We start from the raw sequence: 17,627 nt of genomic DNA, 5'->3' as shown, positions 1-17,627 counted from the left end.
CCTGGAGTAGGGGCAGGAGAGAAGGAGGTGATAGGTGTGCTCGGCGTGTTGGTCGCTGAGGGCGCAGTCGTCGGATTCCAGGAGGCCATGTCGCTTGCGGCGTTCCGCTGTCCACAGGCGGCCATGGAGAGCAATCCAGAAGAAGAACTTGACCTTGTGCGGGCAGCGGACGGCCCACAATTCCTTGGCCCCACGCATCGGGACACGGCCTTCGAAGAAAACGCGGTAAGCCGAGGCACTAGAGTATGAGCCGTCCGGAGTCCAACGCCAGACCATCCTATCTGGTGTGTCAGGGTCGAGCTGGACGTCCTCCAAGAGCGTCCAAAGTCTGATGAATTGGGACATGTACGAGGTCGTAGATGTCGCAGCCCCATTCCGTGCCCACTGATTGTAGTGAGTCTGTGATTGCTCTGCTTTGGTGGTGAGTGGTGTAGCATGTGGAGGGCACATCCTCTTCACTATGCCTGGTTGCCGCCGTTGCACAATGTCCTTAGCACCGTCGTCGACATTGACTAAGGCCGTATTTACTTCCGGCATTGTAGCACTTTCGTTTGTTTGTGGAAATTATTATCCAATCATGGACTAATTAGGCTCAAAAGATTCGTCTCGTAAATTTCGATCAAACAGTGCAATTAGTTTTTATTTTCATCTATATTTAATACTCTATGCATGCGTCTAAAGATTTGATGTGACGGAGAATCTTGAAAAATTTTAGATTTTTGGGTGGAAGTAAACAAGGCCTAAGCAATTTTGGTTACTGTAGGAGCGGGGCCGGGAGCTGGATCCAGAGGGGAGGGCGTTCTCAGTGCCACGCGTGTGGGTACCAGTAACTGCACGGGGCGGCAAGCCGATGTCCACTGCCGCCGCTGAGGAGGGCGCCGGGGAGCACAATGGCATGGAGCTGCTTCTAGGTGTGTGGTTTCCGTGCCAGGTGGTGAGTCGCTGTGTGACTTTTTGTTCTGATGCGTGCCCTCGTGACTGGCATCCTAGCGATGGAGGTGCGGGAGCGGGCACGACGGAATATAGGATAGGAGGGTCTCAGAGTGATGTGATGCACACTTCCACATCCACCCAACACTTCAACACGAACTACAGGGAGCCCACTACCATTGCCATTGCTCATATCACACAACACCATCCAACGACAACACATGGCTCATATCGGTGACTCAAGACAGTAGATACACCTGCTCATCGGTGATTCAAAACAATTGATACACAGTAACACCTGACCTAAGGGCATACCGCTGATAACAAAGTTAAACGCCTCATGAACAGCAGTTTTATTATTATTATTATTATTATTATTATGCAACAACCCTAAAACATGATCACAGCTACAAATCTCACTCTGTGTGCATCTCTGCAGGCAAGGGCAGCAATAGTAGTATCCACTTTTGTCAAACTTGAACCTCTGAGAAAGGTGGACCTCATGGATGGGATATTCGCCCCAGTCCTCGTTCCCGTATTTCCTGAATATATCCCAGGCATCAAACAAGTCCTTCCATGGGTTCCGTTTATTTCTACTGTCATAACAAGGAAAAGGGTTATAGCTTGCACCTCTTCCTATGCCGCACGTTCATTACGGTTGCGTGCAACTGCAGTGGCAAAAGGGCAACACAATTAAAGCAGAACAACAACAACAACAACAACAACAAAAAGTTTTGTATGCTGTATTCAATTTAACTATGAGTTCGTTATGCAAATACAAACACGCTTAAATCTCTATAACTGACAATCTCTTAGGGAAAAAAGAAGTTATGTATACTACCACCAGAAATGAGAAGGCTAAAGAACAAAACAAAGGTATTTAACCATTTAACAAAACGAAGGTATTTAACCATTTAATTAGTAATTACACACCTTAAGTTCTCTTGCGTCCCTTTCAAAAACTAGACCTGACTTGACAAAGGCATCAGTTATGACTTCTGATAAAGTGCAAGTTAGTCAAGTGAAACATATGCATAAGATGTTATCGCAACAATAAACCAATATTGATAGCGACCTGTACTGTACAAATAAATACACAGATCACTTCCTAGAAAAAATCCAAAGGATTAACAATAAGTAGACACAGTATTTAACAAATATCACTTCATCAAAATTCAAAAGGATACTACAAGCACGTGCTAGGCGCCCTTCGCCACCAACTTCCAGCACTGGAGCATATACCACCCGAGCCTTAGCTGGAGAACCTTTCATGCATGTCTGAATTTCATTGGAACTTCAAGGGTTACAAAAGATGTGTTTAAACCAATAAAAGTATTTTGAAATTACAGGCAAATATAGTATTGCTTAGACATCAGATTCCCCCTCTGGAAACCAAAAGAGAAATACTGTGGACTGTCGAAAATTGTTCAGAAATGAATATGCTGTTTTTTGGTTCAGATTCTCAACCCAATGTTTTCCTTCCAATTACTAGTCAATAAATAGGCTCTCAGAAAGACATATTTTCAGATCCAAAGGAAACTCACCAGACCTCTAAGCTGTATGGAGATAGGTCGATTTTCCAAAGCTTCATTTACTTTGGTAGATACTGACTGCATCCAAGAAGCAGTGCATTAAGTTCCTTACTGTTACATCGGCTATACATTCCTTAGTAGTTAGCAGTGAATCATCACAATACCTGGAGCACATCCGCGGCCTTAGCTATACGATCCTTGTTCCACAACTTCAACATAAGAACCGTCAGGTGAAATGTTTTCGGTTTGATAAATATTGACTTGTCAATGCCAAAATCTACAGGTGACAAATAAACAACTCAAAGCCTGAAGGGAACAAGACATTTAAATTTAGATTTTAGAAATTCATAGAACAGAGGTGATATTTCAAATCCTAATCACAAGGAAAACTTTCTAGAGATTTTGTTTAAGATGGTGCTTTGTGGTTTCTTTGGATATTCCCACCAAGCTAGAGACCAAGTTTCAAACATGTTCTTCGGCTCTCATCTTTGTCACTGTCTTCTTCCCCAAGGATTCAACTCTGGAAGTGGTTCCGTTTCTCGACAAGATATGGGCGGAGAGCCAATGGAAGTGATATGAAATGAGAGTAGTCGAGCTGTCGACTTTTAACAGCCTGAAAAACAGGGTAAGGATAGACTAACTATTATGATCCAGTGAATGACAAAATTGGGAAAATGAGAAAACAAGCAGAGGTGATCTGCAGTGAATAAATGTTTTTTAGCTGCAGAATGGCAACAAAGAATTCAAATACCTCCAAGAGAAGTATCTTTTGACAACCATGTGCATATAAATGAGCATGAAACTATTATGAATACTCTGTCCCAAAAAGAATGAAATTCTAGGCATGAGTCTGGACAAATGCTTGTCCAAATTCATGCCTAGAATTGCATTCTTTTTGAGACGGAGGGAGTAACAGCTAATGCACAGTAGGCAGCAGTTTTCACTTTCTATGCGATGCATTTGATAATCAGCACTAACAATTCTGCAGCACACGTTGTGAGATATGTTGATCTCTCGTGTAATTTTTATATGTTATCGAGGTAGCAAAGCATTAAGCGTGTATATTTAATGATGGACGTTATAAATAAGAAGAGTTGTCAATCTCACAAAATTTGTATGTAAAAGCAAACATAGCAAATTAATAATTTTCCACATAATAAACGACAGTAAATTAAAATGTAGAATGATTCAGTAAACAATCTAAACATGTGTCAGTCATCAATTGGAGAAGTATACATTGGATATCTACCTCTTCAAGAACATCTGCAATCATCTGTGATGCTTTTCTAATACCTTCAGCACTTTTACCTTCAAGGACTGAAAAATATTACATACTTAGCTCTTAAACTAACTTCAAGCTTATCATATCAAACATGATTTCAAGAAGAAGCATGAGTATATCTATACCAACAGAAGTCCCCACCCTTGATGATGGGAAGATAATTTTAACTCCAGCACCCTCTTCAATCTGCTTCTGCGTAGACCCACTACATTCCAAGGAATACAAATTCTGATCAGAGATACAGTCCAAGTGTTACCCCAACAAAGATTGGTACACCGTACAGATGTGAAACATATCAAGAGATCCCTACCCCTTTCCTTTCACAAAGCGTATCAAAGGAGCATCTACCTGAAACATAACGACTGGATCTATTAACATTCCTCAAACACTGTAGGTGCAAAGATCACTCATTTAAGTGGGAAGAGAAAAAACAAAAAGTGGTTATTGTAAAAAAATCAGATTACTTAGACAAATGTGAATGGCACACCTCAATAGAGGAGGAATACGTCCCGGAGACATTGGATACAACTAGATCCTTATTGAAGCCAGATACCTCCACATTGTCTTCTATAACTACTTTAGTTGAACTGTATTCCAAACTTAAGTTATATTTTGACGATGAAGCATCGTTGGTGGTAACTTCAACAACAACATTGGTTGTTCCATCTGATGCCAAACTCTCACTAGAAGCTATGCAAACCTCTATAATTTTCTTGCTTTCAGAATTTGATGTCTCTGTAATGTCATCTGCATTGTGTGTCATTATCAAAAAGTTCAGAAATGGCAGTAGTGCGCCACAGACACTAGAAGGAAAGAAAGAAAGAGAAGAAATTAAAAAAGGCGATGTAAAGGAACAATTTAACACTTAATATAGATGTTGAAAAAAGTTTGTTGGAAAAGGGTAAGTATCTCCATAGCATATAGGTGAAAGATCAGAATTAGGGCAGGCAAGGTTGAAATGTGTGATGTTTTTGGGAATTCTGTTCCAAGGAAAGTTGAATACTTGAATGCATTGTGAATAATGATGACATTTCGTCAAGGTGCAACAAGAATGCAGGATGCGAACAGGGTGCATGCACAAACCTTTCTGGGGAACTGCTTCTGTTGAAGCCGGCCTCCATCTCTGCACAGGAGACTTTCTTTTATTGTGTTTTGTCACATTGCTTGATCCTTGTGGCCCTTCCATCACAAATGAGGCCACCTTATTTCGACGAACTGATCCCTGCAATGACCAAGGCACTAATTTAGAGAGACATCACACTGTACGACAGAACTCTGAAGCATAAAACGGTGAAAAGGTAAGATGGTGAAGAATTCACTGCAAAGCTAGGATATTTTCAGGCCTGCAAGGTTGCTGAGTAAGTAGGCACTCCTAATTCTGATACTTAAACTGCCATATCCAACAAATTCAGGGTCATTCTGACAACAGTGTTCGTGAATGGCGAAATTTATTTTAAAAAAAGGACCATCTTTGTCACCACGATTCCTATATCCTAGTGCTTGCATTCCACTGAAATTATCACTGTCTGCTCCGAGTTACAAATCGCTGGAAACTGAAGTGTGGCCGGTACAAAAATGAATAGGTCGAACCATGTGCGTATTAAGAAGAAAGGAAATTGGGAGCGAAGCAATTAACCTCGTGGAGGCTAGCCCAACACAGGGAGGCGAGCAGCAACGCCACCCCACATATCATCGTGCTGGGCTTCCTGCTCCGCCGCGTTGGCCGCCTACAGGGCTTTGTGGGCAGCTTGGTGAGGCCGGTTCTTCGTGGGCTGAGATTAAAGAAAATAACAGAGTTGTCAAAAAAAAAAACAGGAAAGCATAAACTACAATTGAAACATGACAACCAGTTTAGATGCATACATTTGTAATAACCTTCATTTTCCAATTGGAACATGACAAACAGTTTAAAACCTAGTGTAATGCCTAGGAAGCTGAAGGAAAACAAAAAATAATAATCAACCTTGATGCTTGTCCTCCGTGAGCCTATCGTGGGCGCGGAATTCCTCCAACGAAGACCGCAGGCTCCTGTTCTTGGCTTCCAAGCTGCTGATCTTGGTTTTGGAACGCTCAAATGCGTTCCGAGTGTCGTGCTTGAAGCTCAACAGCTCCTCCCTGGCGGTGGGCTTCCTGCCGGGCCATTTCGAGCTCGTTCTCCAGGTGGTCAGAACGACTCATTTGTCTGTTCAACATCCCGACAACGGTATCCAGGGTACCTTGGCGAGGCTCCTGAACCGGGGGTGATGATGTGGAGGCCAAGCGCGGGGCTTTCCGCGATGCCTCCGGGGCGTCCGTGGTCGTCCGTTTGCCTCCCACGGCCTTCTGGGGCGGCACCACCTGGGCCGCCGCACTGATGACGACGTCATCCTCTTGGTGCGCCCCGGCGACGTCATCGTCCCCGTCGGATGCAGATTCAGTGACTTTGCTTCACAAAGTCACGTTGTAACTTCCCCTATGCTATCCATCGTCCAATCAAGATCCAACGTGGGAGATCAATTCACGGTCTGTGTCTTGTTTCTTCTTTCACACGAACTCCCCTGCACGGCCGTCGACTCGTATCAGCTCCACACGCTCACCGTATCATGTGGCCACGCCGGCCGACCGCTCAACATGCCTCCCACCGTGCTGGCCGCAAGCTAGCCTCGGCGACTGCGCACGTTCGCCGCGCCGCCCTCCGCGATGGCAGTGCGCGCTCGCTGCATCCCATGTCCGCGGTGGCCTGCTCGCTCACCGTGCAGTGCAGCCCTCTGCGACATCCTCGCGCGCTCGCCGGCTCGCCCCATGCCGTGCCTGCGAGGCCGCGTTGGCCGCCCGCTCGCTGTGTCTTGTGCCCTGTGCCCACGCCGAACAGCCACTCGCCACGCTTCCACACTGCCCCACGCGCTGGCCGTGCACGTACACAGAGTTGCCCGCGAGGCACCGCGCCAGGCCACCAGCAAGTGCTGCGCCTCCGCCTGGCGGTGCTCCGGCAAGTTCGGGTCCACGCCCGCGCCGCCGTGGATGGCAAGCTTAGTGGTGAACATGGTGCCATTGTCATCGGCATCAACGAAGAAGAAGAAGAAGGCGTGGCGCAGGTCGTCGACGGAGAGCCGCAGCAGCATGTTGTCCACATTCAGCAAGTCCAGCAGTAGGCTGCTGCCTCACCCGCGAGAAAGTCGCGTCCGATGCCACGTTCATGGAACCCAAGTTGGCTGCGTCCGGCAGCTATCGTGCTCAGCGGCTGCGTCCCCGCACGGCCGCTGCTCCCTCCTAGAAAAACCCATGTGTTGCAGAGCTCGCACCGGCAGCTAGCGCTCGCACTCGGAGGAGCCCGCGTGCTGCAGAGCTCGCTTGCCCCGGGGCCGGAGGCTCACGCACATCGATGGCCGTCCAAGGCCATGGCAGCAGCAGCCCGCAGGCACCCCTAAGCGCCACGCCTCACCCCCGTCCATGATCCACAACGAGCTGTGAGTCTCCCACCGTTGATTCCCTCTTCGAGCTTCACGGCCTCGTCTTCTCCAATAGGACCGTCCACAACGCCGCTGCCACTGTCGATGGCGGGCTACGTTACGGGATACGGATACGGCGATACCGATACGGCGATACGTTGATACGGCATTTTCAGAAAACAAGGATACGCCGATACGGCAAGTATATAAATATATCAAAAAAATCAGAATACTTCTATTAAGAATAATTTTCACTCTAGTAGAATAATCAACAAATAGAGATGACAAAATATAGACATGGCTAGTACCATGAAACATTTAAGATACTTGGTTTCACACTAGCAGAAAACTAAATATTATTTTTAATATCCTTACAGCAGAATAATAAATATTAGGATACTATAAGTTTTAGGCTAAGTTCGCTACTACATCTATTGTGTACGTGTGGTGGCTAGTAGAGTTTTAGTGTTGTGTAAATGGACCACAAAAATGAGCTGCTAATTTGATGGACTTCAATTTGAGAGGTTATGGGCTGGGAAGTATCGGGAAGGTATCGGTCTAGTATCGACGAAGTATCGGATTTATTTTATTTATTTTTATTTCTCTATTTCCCTGATACTTCTCCGATACCGTATCGGCGCCGTATCGGCGTATCGCCGTATCGGATACGTATCGCGATACCGATACGGCGATTCAGAGAAGTATCGGGGTAACGCAGATGGCGGGGGGCACCACCTGCATATGGTTGACTATGGCCTCGGCTACGGGATCTAGTGGTCGGGGCTGCTTCATGTCCTCACCACAAGGGAGGGCAGCCCGCCAGAGCTGGTCATGAACTCATGATCACCGGCATGGAACTGCCACAGACTGCTGCCTCCTGCCGAAGTGGACGAAAAATGCTAAGTGTTGCAAGCCTTTGCATTGTATGCGTGCTGAGTCATTGGATAGGGAATGGAGGGTGGAGATCGCAGGAAAGTTACAATGTAACTTTGCTCTGCAAAGTCACCTAATCTGGCTCCGTCCCCGTCGTGCCCCGCAGGGGACCCGGCGACGTGGTCGTGGTCGTAGTCCTCATCGTCGCCCGACTCTTTGTCACCGGCCGACTCTTCCTCGTCATCCTCTGCGTCGTCGGCCGACTCTCCGTCTGCGTCGTCCGACTCTTCCTCTTGGACCATTTTTTTTTGACGAGGTGTCATCTTGGTTTTGATGTTACCAAATATTCTATGCATCCTGATCTGGGTCTGCTGGCGGTCTGCTTCTGCATCTGCATGCACGCAAAAGGAGTTATATCCCGTTATACTATAAGGCGTTCACCTCAAAATCCAAAAAATTTTCAAGATTATCGAATCTTGCATCACATGAAGCACTAATTATTATGAACGAAAATAAAAAGTAATTGCACATTTTATCTGTATATTGTATATCGTGAGATGAAACTGTTGACTATAGTTAGTCAATGATTGAATAATAATTGAAAAATAAAAAACAACAGTGCTAAAAAAAATGGGAACTAGGAAGGAATAGGACCTCCAGGGAAAATCTTGGGTTCCTTGCGGAGCGGCGCCAGGCGGTGCTTGACGGCGTCGAGCATGACCTTGTCCCCGGTGAGCCCACTTCGGCTGAGCTCCGCCACACGCTGCCGGAGCGACTCCAGCTCACCGCGGCGCTTCGAGGTGAGCACTTCAGTCCAGGACGGTCTGCTGACAGCAAGCGTGGTCGGGACGGCCGTCTCCGTGTGCCGGTCCAGGTCCTGGATGAAGAACCAGTTTTGGCTCCATCGATCAGTTTTGCGCCTGGGGACATGGATGTACCAGCTGCGCACGGGCGTTTGAAGTTGAAAAAAGCAGCTTCCGATGGGACCGGCAGCCTCATGCCGCGACGAGGGGCAGCAGACATAGTATAGACGGAAGAGATCGAGAGAGGGTGGGACCGTTGAGCCACTTGACGCAGAGGTGGGCGAAGACGGAGAGGCTGAGGATGGAGAAAGGGGTGAGGTGGGCTAGCTGGATGTGGTAGTAGCGGAGCACGTCGAGGAGGAAATCGGAGTAGGGCGGCACCGCTCCGGCGAACACGAAGGATGCGAAGGTAAGGCTCATGCCCTTCTTGTTCTTCTTCGGTGGTGAGCGCAGCTCGAGTTTCAGGCCGTCGGGGAGGTAGTCGCGGAGAGCAAGGACGCAGGCCTTGGATGGTTCACAGAGTTGGAGCGCGGGCGAGGCCATGGCGGCGGCGGCAGCAGTTGGGGAGGGCGGGATGCGGGGCGGTGGTGGCCGGGGCGGTGTGGGAGGTTATAGGCGAGGAAGATAGAAAACGAGGAGGAGGCGACTTTTGTCCAAAGGGAAGGCCTCCCACGCCACACCAGACAAGACACATTACTACTACACAGCAGCCTGCTGCTGGTGGCCGCATCATGTATCGTCGACACGCGGCCCGGAGGAAGGCGGACGCGGGCGTCAGGGCACGGTCCCCGAGGCATAGCTAGCCTGCCTGGTCTACGCACTATACAGTAGTATCGTCCTCTGCCTGGCCCCTCCCCTCCCCTCCTGCTGCTGCTGCTCACTCAGGGCTCAGGGCTCAGCAAATTAAAGCCACGCCGCCGTGCGCTTGCTTCGTCCACGCCCGTGACCATCGTGGTGGTACCGTGACCGTGAGACGTTGCGCTGCATGTGCAAGGAAGGCGCGCGGACGCGGGCGGTCAGGCGCGCGGTCCCCGAGCCCGAGGCTAAGCCTGCCAGCCTCATGCAGCATGCGTCCGCCAAAAAGATTCCAGAGTCCTCTGCCTGGCCCCTCCATCCCATGTGGAAGGAAGACGCTGCTGCTCTGCTCAGGGCTCCAGCCAGCCCGCTCCCGCTACTGCTGACGCTCTAGTGGTGTACGTACGCTGCCCATGCCCTGCTGCTGCTGCTGGTCAGCTCAACCACGGCGGTCGTGCCCTCTAGCCTCTAGCGCCTGCTGGTCTTAGTTTCGTTTGTATTCGATAAATATTGTCCAATAAGCTTAAAAGATTCATCTTGTCAATTCCAACCAAACAAATTGTTGTTCTCCACCAGACTGAAGGAACATTGAAAGTAAATTATTGTTTTGGTAAGAATATTTTGCTGAATATTTTTGTGAGCATGTAACGAAGAAATAAACAGGCCCACAATATCCATAAAGTCAGTAAAGCTAATAGGTTCTGTACATATATGTATGTGTGTATATTCCAAAGGACGATGGAAAAACACAGAGAAAAAAAACTTCATTTATATAATAGAGAAGAATGTAGTAGCTAGTGTCACGGATAAATTGCTAGCTCCGAAAAGAAAAAGGTACTTTTCAGGTTCATTAGAGTATCATGGATAAATTGCTAGCTTTAAAAGGTTAACTTTCTCCAGAATTCAAATTGTGTGGTTTTTGACATTACAATATGTGGAGAGAAGATATAAGTTCGCTGAGCACGAAATTCAGCAGGAAGCAAATAACATATTTTGTATAGGCAATATCATGTGAAAGTGGAGCATGGAAATCATTTTTTAATAAAAAAAGTTATTCGGCAGAAATTTTAAATTAAGCCTACAAACAGGTCTAAGAGCTCTATCTATCAATCAGACCTCAATGTGAACCGCCTTAAACAATAGACATAACACTGACTACAATTTGTAGAGAAAGGTAGGATAGACAAAATGTGAATCTGTGATTACATTTCAGGTGGGCAAAAAAATAGCAACTACTATATATATGGTGCATTAAGAAGCATGCTGAGAATGTCTTCACCTGCAAATGCTCTCAGCTCATATGCTGAAATTGATCTAGGAGGCCATGAGGTAATAACTAAGATAGCTCTCCACAACCGTTGGTGTCGAGAAGGATGGTTGTACTGCTGCCCATGTGCTTCTTGTTTGCTTCTTTTGACACATAAGACTGACCATAGATATGTACATGGACATCCTTTTTCCTGCATAAAGCTGACCATGGTTACTTGATTGGCAACCAAAACTGTTGTAGAGGTAAATCATCAACCACATGGTGCACATAGTCCATGAGTGAATTATTCGTGAGTAGAAGATAAAATTAGAGAGAGGTCAATAAAATTAATTTGTACTGCCAGAATATAATCCAATAGTAATTTCATTGTAGTAGAAATATCATTTATGAGTTGTCATTCATCGCTAAGTACATAATGCTACTGGGACGGCATTCACCAACTACTTGAATATGGTACAACTATGGGAGATTGAAGCTAATATATATGGAGAAAAAATATGCAAAAATAATCCAGTGAGTGAAGGATATATTATCAGTATGTAAGAAATGGCAAAACCAATATATAAGAAAATCGAGTTGGGCTCGAAGTGAAATTGAAAAATACCAATTTTATATCTATCCTTTTTTTTTGTTACTTACCCCTTTATTCACTTCATTGCAAAAATTAGACAACACAACGCCGAGGCCACCAGTCTTAGGGTCAGTTACAGATGGAGGTAAACAATTGCAACATAACATGAAAAAATTCATGTAACCTATCATGTTTTCCTTACTAAACTAAAATTACTACAAACCTTTTGAAATACATTGTTATGACAACATGGATTTGAAATGAATTATAGTCCATGTATTTTTCCTCAGTCAATAATCAGAAGACTCACAGCAGATTAGTGTGGTTCTCTTAGCTAGCCAAAAGGGAGTGTATAGAGCATTTTCAAGCTGATCCTTATGTGGTCAGTAAACAGGAATTACCAGAGGAGCAAAGTAATGCGCATTCAATATTAAATTTTGTAGCAGCCTTGCATAAGGGGAATAATAGCAGTCTCCCTATTGGCATGTTTCTAGAAAACTATACACACATACAGAGAAGAATAAAGTAACATAGGGACCTAGAAAACCTGTAAGCTCATCCTAAATAGGCCAAACTCCCAAGAACTCACTGCAAAAGCCAAGGTAAAAGGGAAAAATATTGAGATTTTAAGAAACACAATGTCCTCAGCCCCTCACTCACCAGTCCTTTGAAAATGCCATCAATCACCTGTATTTTGAAGTCAATGACACTTTTATACCTCCAACAAACGAAAAATAGGAGTTGTGCTGAATGAGGTACCAGGTCAGCCTAGAGAAAACCATGACGTAAATCATGAGGAACAAAAAAGTTAGAATACAGGATACTGAATGTTCTAAAAAGAGTTGTTCTTAATGAGGTACCTGGTGAGCCTGAGCATCTGCATAACATGGTCTCTATTTAAATAACAATTAGCAAAGATCCATGGACCTAATGAGCTACCTGATTAGTCTGAGCATATGCATAACATGGTCCCTATTTAAATAACAATTAGCAAAAATCCATGGACCTAGTTTAATTTGCTAATGCAGCTGGTGCTACAAAAAATTGGCAGCATAGAACAATCTCTCTCATGGAATAAATTAAAAGCAAAAGTCAGCAATGAGAAATTGGTTTGATATAATCAAATTAAACCTTGAATCCAGCATACTATAAGAAAGGTATATAAACTAAGAGAAGACAACAGATATGTGTTATAAAAAAGAAAGGTACACAACAAAATTATATGTAAACCGATGAAAGTTGTTCTGTACACATGGATTTGAAGCAGTAGTTATGGAAAAACAAGACAAATAGGCAAATAGGAAAGGATTGATGTATGGACATAAAGTAAACAATAGCCTATACTTGAGCAAATGTTTCTGTACATGATTTCAACAAGCTAACCTACTGATAAGATGGCTAGTTTTAAGCACATGAAACAGGTACCTCAAGTGTCCATGATATCCACAAGCCAAAACTATAAGTATTTTTTATCCCCTAATTGTGAGATACAAATATCTGGAAAAGCAGTATATTTAGCTATTCATAAAAGGAAGGCTATCATAAAGCACCCAAATAATTTAGACATTAATTTAATCCAAGTAAGAAAAGACTGAAGATAACAAAGGGTGCATTCTGTAGAGGTATAGATGAGAAATGAAGGAAATCTATTAGATCTGATACAAAAGGTAAAAAACGTGAACTATGTCCGGTCGAGTATTGAGACATGAGTGATTCACGATAAATGGAACATGAGAAATAGTATATGTTTTTTTTCTTTTTAGAATTCCAAAGTGTTATAGATGTCTACAGATACCCAAAGATGCACCTGGAAATAAATGTTGCTGGCAAAAAAAGAACCGCAGGCAAGAATCATAGAGCCACATTGATGCCTAAAATGTGGGCACCCACGCTGGATTAGAATTGTTGGAGAATCAGCTGTTAACAGAATTTGGCAGAGACAATCACTGTGGCGTAGTAAGCTGAAATACGTAATTAGCAACTGTTATGTTAAAAAAATTAGGCAAAAAATTGTTCATAACAAACGGATAGCTACAAAAAAATGTTCTTAATAAATGAAAACTCCTTTGCTCTTCATCTAGTTGCAGCGCCTATATAAAATAGAGCAAAGAAAACTTTAACATAAATAATAGTAACTCCCACTAACATTTCTGCCCTGCAAACCACCACGTTGTTTTAAAGGTTCATAAAATTTTTGCTGCAACAACGAAGAAGGTAATATTTTTTCAAAGCAGGCAGGATTTTTAGAGGCCTCAAAAACATACCAATCATCATTTGTTATCAACTTGGAGCTTCAAGGCATGCCAACAACTGGGGTACATAGCAGGTCATGCCGAGTACCTCACAAGCGAATGAACATCAGATCCTATCCTTGAGTAGTGGTATGGAATTTTCATCACAGGCTGAAGAATGGAAAAATGGCCAATGGCGGATGTTGAGAACATCCGATTATAACCAGTGAGGAAACGGATCCAAGCTTAAGGGGTGGTGAGCACGAGAAGCTAGTTCTGGAGAAATGACCCCGGTGGTGGAGCTGATGGATATTGTAGGGGACAAGAACCTATAGATCCACACAGCAACAGGGAATTCATAAGATCAAATTGAAACCAAAATATCTATCCAGAAGATGTTGAACCAGCATTCTCGAATGGCGATACAAAATCAAATATGGTCGTTTATGCAACACAGCCTGATGGTACATACTGTAGTAATATCATGTTAGCCAATGTAACCTATACTATCAATTTAACTGGCAAGAACCAGCATCATGCAAAGTTAAGATGCTAACTGCCGATGCATCCACACAGCTTTCTCTTCTTTAGAGCAGGTCCAGTTCTGTTGCATGTTGAAAATGGCCAGCTAACAATTTGTAGAGAGGAGGAAGGAGGAACTGACATCATTAGTAAATAAATAGACAGGACATCCACATTAGATCTTTAGAAACAAAAATTAGTAGTGAAAACCAAAATTAGGAGTAGGCACGCATGACGTGCCACAGTCTGATCGAAGATGGCAACATGCGCCGGTGATTGTTCAACAGATCGAGAGGGAGGGAGGGAGAGAGAGGAAGAGACATGAACCTACACTGCAGGCCGGCGTCGAGGAGGATGGAGGAGAGGTGGGAAGACCGCCAGGAACCACCCGTGCCAGCGAACCACCTGTAAGAGCGCCGCGGCCTCGCGCGCCCAGGAGAGGGCACGAAGGAGGTGAGCGGCAGGTGACAGAGAGCGGAGGAGGAGGAAGAGTGTGCAACACCTAACGGAGGCGAAGCCATCGGAGGCAGCCATGGCAGCACAACGCACGCCGGGGATCGCCGCTGCCAGATCCGAAGCCACCAAGGCACCCAGGGTTTCATCGGAGCAAACGCGACCGCGGTCATGGGGAGAGCGAATATGTGTCTGTGCCGCCACACATGGGAGGGAGGAGGGCGGCAGCTGCCGTGCGGAGCACCGCCGCCGTCATGGTCGCCCAGCCCACGCGTGGAGAGCAAGAGAGGGAGCGAGACCGGAGATTAGAGAAGGAGAGAGGAGCCCGCACGGATGAAGGGGGAGAGGAGGAGGAGCCACGCCGAGGGACGGGCACCAGCGATGGCTGGCTGCGCCGTCGCCATGTCCGCTTTGGAAAGATCGGGAGGGGAAGATGGAGGAAGCGACGAGAAGAGTCGGGAAAAGGAGAGAGGAGATGAGCCGGAGGAAAAGAAAGGATAAAGAGGAGTTTTTTTTTTCTTCCGTGAACAGTAAACCAGGATGACCATCCAGAGAATAACACAGGATTGAAGTAGTGAATTTCGGGCTTGTTTAGGCCTTGTTTAGTTCACCCCAAAAAGCAAAAAAATTTCAAGATTTCCCGTCACATCGAATCTTACGGCACATGCATAAAGCATTAAATATAGACGAAAGTAAAAACTAATTACACAGTTTAGCTGGAAATCGCGAGACGAATCTTTTGATCCTAATTAGTCCATAATTGAATAATATTTGTCACAAACAAACGAAAATGCTACAGTATCGAAATCCAAAAATTTTTCGGAACTAAACAAGGCCTTAGTTGAAAAGTTTTCGGTAATGTAACACTTTGGCCTTGTTTAGTTTACCCCGAAATTCAAAAAGTTTTCAAGATTCCCCGTCACATCAAATCTTGCGGCACATGCATGAAGCATTAAGTATAGACAAAAACAAAAACTAATTAGTCTATATTTAATGTTTCATACTTGTGCCATCATGAAGCATAAACTGTGTAATTAGTTTTTATTTTCGTCTATATTTAATGTTTCATACATGTGCCACAAAATTCGATATGATGGGAAATCTTGAAAACTTTTTGGTTTTCAGAGTGAACTAAACAAGGCCCTCATCCTTGCGAGTTCACCCCAAAATCCGAAAAAATTTAAAATTCTTCATCACATCGAATCTTACGGCATATGCATCGAACACTATAGCACTTTCATTTGTATTTGACAAATATTGTCCACTCATAGACTAATTAGGTTCAAAAGATTTGTCTCGCAAATTTCAGAAAAACTATACAATTAGTTATTTTTTATCTATATTTAATGTTTTATGTATGTACCGCAAGATTCGATGTGACAAAGAATCTGAAAAATTCTGCAAATCTTTTTAGAACAAAACAGGACCTAAGTTGGTGAAAAATTTAAGTTATGGTTATTGTAGCACTTTCGTATGTATCATAAACTAACTAGGCTTAAACAAACTGTACAATTAGTTTTTTATCCATATTTAATTCTTTATGCATGCATCCAAGATTAATGTGAAAATTTTAACAAACTAAATTTAAAAGATTCGTCTCGTAAATTATAGATAAATTATATAATTAGTTATTTTTTTAATCTACATTTACTGCTTCGTGCATGTGTTGTAAGATTCGATATAACGAGAAAACCTTGAAAAAAGATTAGTAACTTAACGAGGTCTAACCATCTAAGTAGCTAGCTGTGATGGAACATATATGTTGATGAGCTTGTTTGGTGTTAAATATAACGCATGAACATCACTTAAACTCTGGTCAAAAGGTGCTCCAGAGGTCAATAAATTTTGAAAATACATTTTTAGGTCTCTAAACTCGTTAAGTGATGCACCGTGTCTCTAACTCACCATTTAACAAGTTCAAAGACTAAGGCCTTGTTTAGTTCCGAAAAGATTTCAGATTTCGGTACTGTAGCATTTTTGTTTTTATTTGACAAATATTATCTACTTATGGATTAACTAGGCTCAAAAGATTCATCTCGTGATTTACAGACAAACTGTGTAATTAGTTTTTATTTTCGTCTATATCTAATGCTTCATGCATGTGCCTCAAGATTCGATGTGACGGGGAATCTTGAAACGTTTTTGGTTTTTGGGTGAACTAAACAAGGCCTAAAGAAAAATGTTCATGTACTTAACTCTACAAAGAAAAAGTTTTTTTTACAGCAAAGAAATTAAATGACCGTGTGGTTAATCGATGACTCGAGATCAATAAAGTTAACTTGAAACATGTGTGACTATCTTGCCAAAACTCAAAACCTTTTTCAAGATTATCGGTTACATCGAATACATCGAATTTTATGGCATATACACGGAGTATTAAATATATACGAAAACAAAAACTAATTACATAATTATCTGCAACTTACGAGATGAATTTTTTAAGCCTAGTTAATTTAAGATTGGATAATATTTATTAAGGCCTTGTTCAGTTTCAAATTTTTTTGTTTTCGAGTCCTATAGCACTTTCGTTTTTATTTGACAAACATTGTCTAATCATGGAGTAACTAAACTCAAAAGATTCTCCTAAAGTCAAGATTTTAATTATTTGTAGCTTACTTGTCGGTGTTTTTCCCCCGGGGGGTCACACCAACGAGTAAATTTGTATGCGTGCTCCCCTTTCCGGATGGTGATGCAAGAAGACACAGAGATTTATCCTGGTTCGGGCAAGAGAAGGCCCTACGTCCAGCGGGGGGAGAGAGTTTGTATTATCTTGCACCTAAGTGCTTGTACAGGGGCGAATACAAGCGTGGTATGAAGTGTGTAGCTCTACTACGTGTGTGTGTTCTTGTGTTGTGATCTATCTCTCTTCTATTCCTGAGTCCCTCCTTTTATAGCTCCAAGGAGAGACACAGGGTACATGCATAGATGTTAGAGTAG

General features: G+C 43.8%; 1 pseudogene; it reads right to left on the bottom strand.

Moving 5' to 3' along the window:
• Positions 1,627-15,167, bottom strand: LOC8077563 (annotated as a pseudogene).

Source organism: Sorghum bicolor, chromosome 3, assembly GCF_000003195.3.
Source record: "Sorghum bicolor cultivar BTx623 chromosome 3, Sorghum_bicolor_NCBIv3, whole genome shotgun sequence".
In the NCBI taxonomy this organism is placed as follows: Eukaryota; Viridiplantae; Streptophyta; class Magnoliopsida; order Poales; family Poaceae; genus Sorghum; species Sorghum bicolor.
This window is presented reverse-complemented; position numbering and strand designations above follow the sequence as displayed.